Raw genomic sequence first — 6063 nt, 5'->3', positions numbered from 1 at the left:
TTCCATCTGAAGTCAACAAGCAGTATTACAACAGATGATCCAAAATCTTCATGTCAGTTACATTACTTAATAACAGAAGGAATTATTGGATGTATTGTTTGGTTTTGTGTTTCTGAAGCAAGAGCAAGAGAATATCCACATTATATGATACAAAAATGACTGAAGCTATTGGTTGTTTCAATATTTTATTGGAGCGTTTTATAAATCAAGTCATGTGGAACTAATGGTCAATAAGAAGAAAAAAACACATTCTTACAGGTGTAGGCACGTTTGTCAAAAGATTTTTTCCACACTTGCTGAATGCTTTTTTTGCTAGTGAGTGGTTTAGCTTTGTAAGCTAATGTTAAAGTTTCGTATCAGTACTGACTGTCACAATGTTTAGCAGCAGATAGACTCATTGTACTGACTACAGGAACCAACACAGAGAAAACGTTTGAAGGGTTTATTTTCAATATTTATATGAAAATTAAAATATGAAGATGGCTTGTATTATGTATTGCAACTAAAACTGCAAATGTTAGAATCATTGAATGATGAAAAAATTGTTGATCTGGATTTCCATCAGGATTATACAACTACAGTGGCCCAGAGGGGTCAACAAAATGCAAAAGCCACACTGAGCAAAACACAAAAAGGTCACAACACAACGAAAGTCACAACATAAGTTTTAGGATAACTTCTATTGTGGCTTTTGTTATTGTGTTATGTTAATTACAAAAGGTTTAAAGATTAGACTTTTTTAATTTTGCAGTATCTTAACTCAAGGCGAAGATACTCAGAGTTGATTGAACTCAATCTAATCAGCCATTCTGGAACCAAACACTCAGAGTTTTCCTGCTCTGGGCAAATCAACTTGGAGTTTACAAATAAAGTCAGAGTTGATTGAACCTGGTTTTTGAAATCTCCACCAGATTATTGATCCCTGAGCCTTTAGTTTGGAAGACAATCATCCTTCCACTCAACCAGGTAGCTAGACTATTCAGACTTTGGACTGAAAGGTGTTCCATCTCTCCAACAAGTGTTAAGACAAGCTGCATCAGTTCTAGTAGATGTGGACAAATATGCTGGCACCTTCCACACTGATCAAAAAACACAACTATGTCTGAAATAACTTGAAACTGACAAAAGTTTCCATGGGGATACACCAGGATCTATCCTGGGGCCCAGTATAGATTATCTAGTGTCCCCAAACTGTGGAACAGCCTTCAGTTGTCAGTGAAGTGTGCCACCTCTGTTGCGGTTTCTAAAAAGCATCTGAAGACACATTATTAATTAGACATTATTTCATCTTGCATTTATTTGTAATTAATGTCCATTAATAAATAGAATCTATGCATCGATATTAAATATTTCAATGAAATAAAGTCATAAACTTAATTTTAAAATTAGTAAGTTAATCAGTTTCATTATCCTAAATAAAAAAACATCTGATTCACTACTCTTTCTAAGTGGTTTGACTCTACCTGGCTCCTGTCACAGGGCAGGTACTTGGTTGGAAAAAAAATTGCACAGTGTGTACATCACTGAAAAAAGGTTAAGAATCACTGCATTAGACTGCTTTTACCTGAATCCCTTTTCAGAAGAAACAAAGCATTGTTTCAATGAGCTGTAAGGTACCAACAAACTGATCCACATCCACACGTTTTGGCACCTCTGTATGTTTGTTGTCTGTAGATCAATCTTTGCTTCTTTGTCACAGATCATACATTCAACATGCTTAAAGTGGTGTTTCATCAAGGTTAGGTTTGTTCACCCACAAGAAATTTTCAGCAAAAATTGGCCACTATTTTTATAGCCTTCACTCAATACTACAGGTAATGAAGGGAATCTGTTCTCTACTGTTTAGTCCTAGTAATGTAAGTTCTGACACCTAATGATTAGAGTTATTATTTGTTTTATCTGCTGGTTAGTTCTTATTCTGGGCTCTGTTTTTTAATTTTTTATGTGTATTAACCCAGCAGCTGTTGATAATTTTCAGTTGTAAATACTGCAGGTTGCCCTAAATATAACTAATAGAAAAAAATTGAATAAAGTAGGGAAATTTTGTTTATTTTAAAAAAATACACTCCATAACATAGCAGATCTTTGCCCTGTATTAGTTTTTTCTACAGAAGAGCAATGACACATGAGCACACCAGCACCTCTCAGATCCTTCTCCATATATCTGAGACTGTCCTCTTGTGGCCAAAAACTGCAATAACAAATTTGTGTGTTTAAGAAGCGTCATTGCAGAACAAACACAAACACTAAGTTAGACTTCTGCCATTAATCTGAAAAAGTCAGGCAGCATGTACAGATTAATGCTGTTGACTCTACATCTTGAACCTACAGATTAGTTCATTTAATTATACTGCATTACTTTATTGTCATTTTGTTTTAAGTCCAGTTTTGGTGAGTTTGTTGTCACTTCTTATCTAAATTAAAGCCCAAGCACTTTTTGAAGAATGCACGTTGCCCACCACTGTTCATGTCAAACTTTTAGACTAATATCATCTTGTGCTGAGAAGAGAGGGAGTTGTAGCCATTGTGGTCTAACCTTGAAAATAACATTAGGCTCATTCCTATGCAACATTGCATATCTTGCATAATCTTGTGATGCTTGAAGTATGTGTTGTGTATGTCTCTCAGCAACTACAATACCAAATTTTAGCTTAATATCTGTAAAATATAGCTGTTTATGTGTTGACTGTTGCGGACATCCATAATGGAGTTGACTCCAAAAGGTAATCAGTTGTTTATGTACATCCAAAAATTACTTTGTAAGAGTTTCATTAAAATCCATCCAGTGACTCATGACATATTTTGTGAACTGTTGTCAAAGTGGCTGGTATAAAATCATTCTTTTTTCTGCTCAGTTCAGCATCATAGACTGTAATCCATATCAGCCCTGCACTACTACACAGTGTAAAATCTCTCATAAAGGAGCACGAAAAGACATCATCAATGTGAAGGCTTGTCTCAAAGTGCTAAATGAATGTGGAGACAATGTTCCTAGATTGTGTCTCACTATTTGGATGAGATGCTGCCAGTGACTCTTTCCTTCATGGATGTCTGTGGCCTACTCCACAAAATGGATATGGGAAGCTGGGTGTGCGCCCTCAAATTGCGCACTGACCTTGGATGTGCTGACCAGTCTGCACCAGAAAGTGAACTGGATATAGCAGAAACTACTGACACGATTACCTTGGTCAGGGAAGTCAAAGCCCTTCAGGAGGAAGAAGAAAAATCTGTCAGGCGTAATGGGAGCCACACCAGCGTTGTGCACCAGAGGTACTATGCCTTTACCTGGATCTCCAAAGTGGAGCCAGATCGTGAAATCTGGGATTGTAGCCACTAAGCTGTCATCTTGCCCTGAATCTGTAATGGGATGGAGGAAAGTTGGCAAAATAATTGTGGGAACTGGGCAGCAGGGACCATTAAAATGGTGTAAACTAAAATAGTGAGTGTTTTTGCCTTAAAATTCTCACCAGACCTAGATCCGAAAACTCTACACACTTCCTTAAAAATAAACATGGGCATGACATAACATGCCAAAACATTACTACTGTAAATAACAGATATGCTTCATTTAAAGTAACCGTGAAATGCAGTGACTTAGCTGTTATGTACATCCCAGAGCTACAATTGTAAGGCAATTAAGAGCCTTGTAAAGCTGCTCATGCTCCTCTTGCATCTGTGAATATGAGAATACCTGATGCTGGTGTGGGCTGCGATGGACATTAAAGTCATCTCCTACAACTGTCGTGATCTGCGCTTGGCTCAGAGCACAGATGATAAAGCTTGCTGTATTGTTGTAAATCAGTTGTTGCAGTAATGTGGTATTCTGTGTTTACAAGAAACATTTTCAGCTAAGCAGGATCTTAATGGTCAAAACCCTATTAATGACAGTTTCCTCAGTGCAGGAGGGTCAACTATTGACCTCATTTTGGGAATCAAAAAAGGAAGGATACCAGGAGGTGTGGCTTTCCTCTGGAACAAGAGATTCAGTGATAAATGTTGTTAGACTTGGTGTGGACTGGTGTATTGCAGTATATGTGATACAGCATGATAATTAATTTATTGTCAATCACATTTCTGTTGAGATGACAATTAGATCTGATTGTTAAAAAAATAATAATCTGATTGTATACCTGCAACCGCAAATGGATCCAAATCTTGGGCACTTAGACTGGTCTTCTTTCTCAACAGAAGAGCTGGCCTTTTATTATGCTTGTACCGAGTCAAAGTGTTACTTGAAGCAAGTTTGCCCTACAGTAAAAGCAGAAAAAAGGGTGAAATTAGGCCTGGATAGAATATATATGTCTAGGGATCTACTACTTATTGGGCTCTTGCTAGTAAACCTAGACAAGGACCTATATTTGAGCATAAACAGATGGCAAATGCAAAATATAAATATGCAATATGATGTATTAGGAAGAAACCATGAGAGCTGATTCTGTGGCTGAAAACTGTTAGGTAGGAATACAAAAGCCTTTTGGAAAGAGGTGAAAAAAAATTACATTAGTAAATCTTTTCCCTGGGACAAATATGATTACAGAGCTCTGGCAACACCACTATAGTAAATTGTTCACCTGTGTTCAGAGTGAACTTTATCAGGTTGACAATGTTGATGTGGTTAATATTATTGAAACTCATTAGATTTATCAAGCAATAAAAAGTTTGTCTGTAAATAAGGCTACAGGACTGGATCACATCTCTGCAGAACATCTCAGATTTGCAATTTTGAGGTTAGTGCCTCTTCTTGCCTTGTGCCTCACAGCCTTTATTGTACATGGTTTTATTTCAGACTCCATGATGAGAGCTCTTTTAGTTCCTGTGAAGGATAAGGAAGGAAAAGTAGGCAGTTCTGATAATTATAGATAATTATAGATCCATTGCTATGCCATATGCCACAAATATATATACTGTCTAAAGTTTATGAATAAATTCTACTAGCAAGGTTGGACAAATTAGTAATGTTTACTGATAACTGAATTTGTTTTAAGCCCTAACATTGTGCTGATATGTACACGGATTCAAGGAATTACTAAGTAATTATAAAAATAGATGCTTCTAAGGCGTTTGATCGTGTGAACCATAGAAAACTGTTTCAAAAACTGTGTCAAGCTGAGGTGTGGTTTGGTATGCAATCCAGACGATGCAGGTCAAGTGGGCCAACTGTGTGTCTGCACCTTTTCAGGTTTGTAAGGAAGCATTCTATCACCTGTTTTGTTTAATTCTTATATGAATGCCCTCTCCAAGGAGTTAAATCTGCGTAGAACTGGCTGTATGGTTGGAGGTACAGTAATAAATCACCTAATGTATGCTGATGACCTTTACCCAAGTTCAGCTGGTCTTCAGTTGCTCCTTAATGTATGTTCAATATATGGTGAACAACATGATATCAAATATAACTCTACAAAAAGTGTAATTGAACTAAAGAGGACAAATAAATGTCATCTCATGATTTTAAGCTGCTTGGTGATATACTGAGTATCTCAAATGAAGATAAATATCTTAGTACTTGTTTATAGATCGCCTGACAGATGATCAGGACATTTACTATCAGTGCCATATGTTATATGCACAAGTGACTTTACTATCTCAGAAATTTGGATATTGTTCTGATGAAGTAAAATTAAACTTATTCAGATCATATTGTACCTCACTGTACACAGCACATTTGTGGTGAAATTACAAAAAAAGCCAGCCTTCAGGGATTGATGCACTAAGATCTTTTATTAAAGAAGCCCAGTGCCAGTGAACTATTTGTGTCTGCTGGGATCAGCACATTAAAGGCTGCTTCAAGAAAGTTTATGTAAAAGTTTGTTTGTTGACTCCATAAGTCTGATAATAGAGTCATCTTAATATTGACTAACACTGAATAAAGTGCCATACATTACATATCTGAATTTTGGAAACACTGATATGATTTTCTTTTGAAAGGATAGGGGTACTTTATTTTATTGTGTGTTATGTATTGTGTAATTTGTTTTGTATTTATTATGAACCTTGAGTCTGCAAATAAAGTCTTCTCTCTCTCTCTCCATACTTCTGCCTTAAAATGACTGTCATTCAGAAGGG

The sequence above is a fragment of the Kryptolebias marmoratus genome, linkage group LG12, assembly GCF_001649575.2.
Source record: "Kryptolebias marmoratus isolate JLee-2015 linkage group LG12, ASM164957v2, whole genome shotgun sequence".
Classification (NCBI taxonomy): Eukaryota; Metazoa; Chordata; class Actinopteri; order Cyprinodontiformes; family Rivulidae; genus Kryptolebias; species Kryptolebias marmoratus.
The sequence above is the reverse complement of the archived record's forward strand: the minus strand, read 5'-3'. Positions refer to the sequence as shown.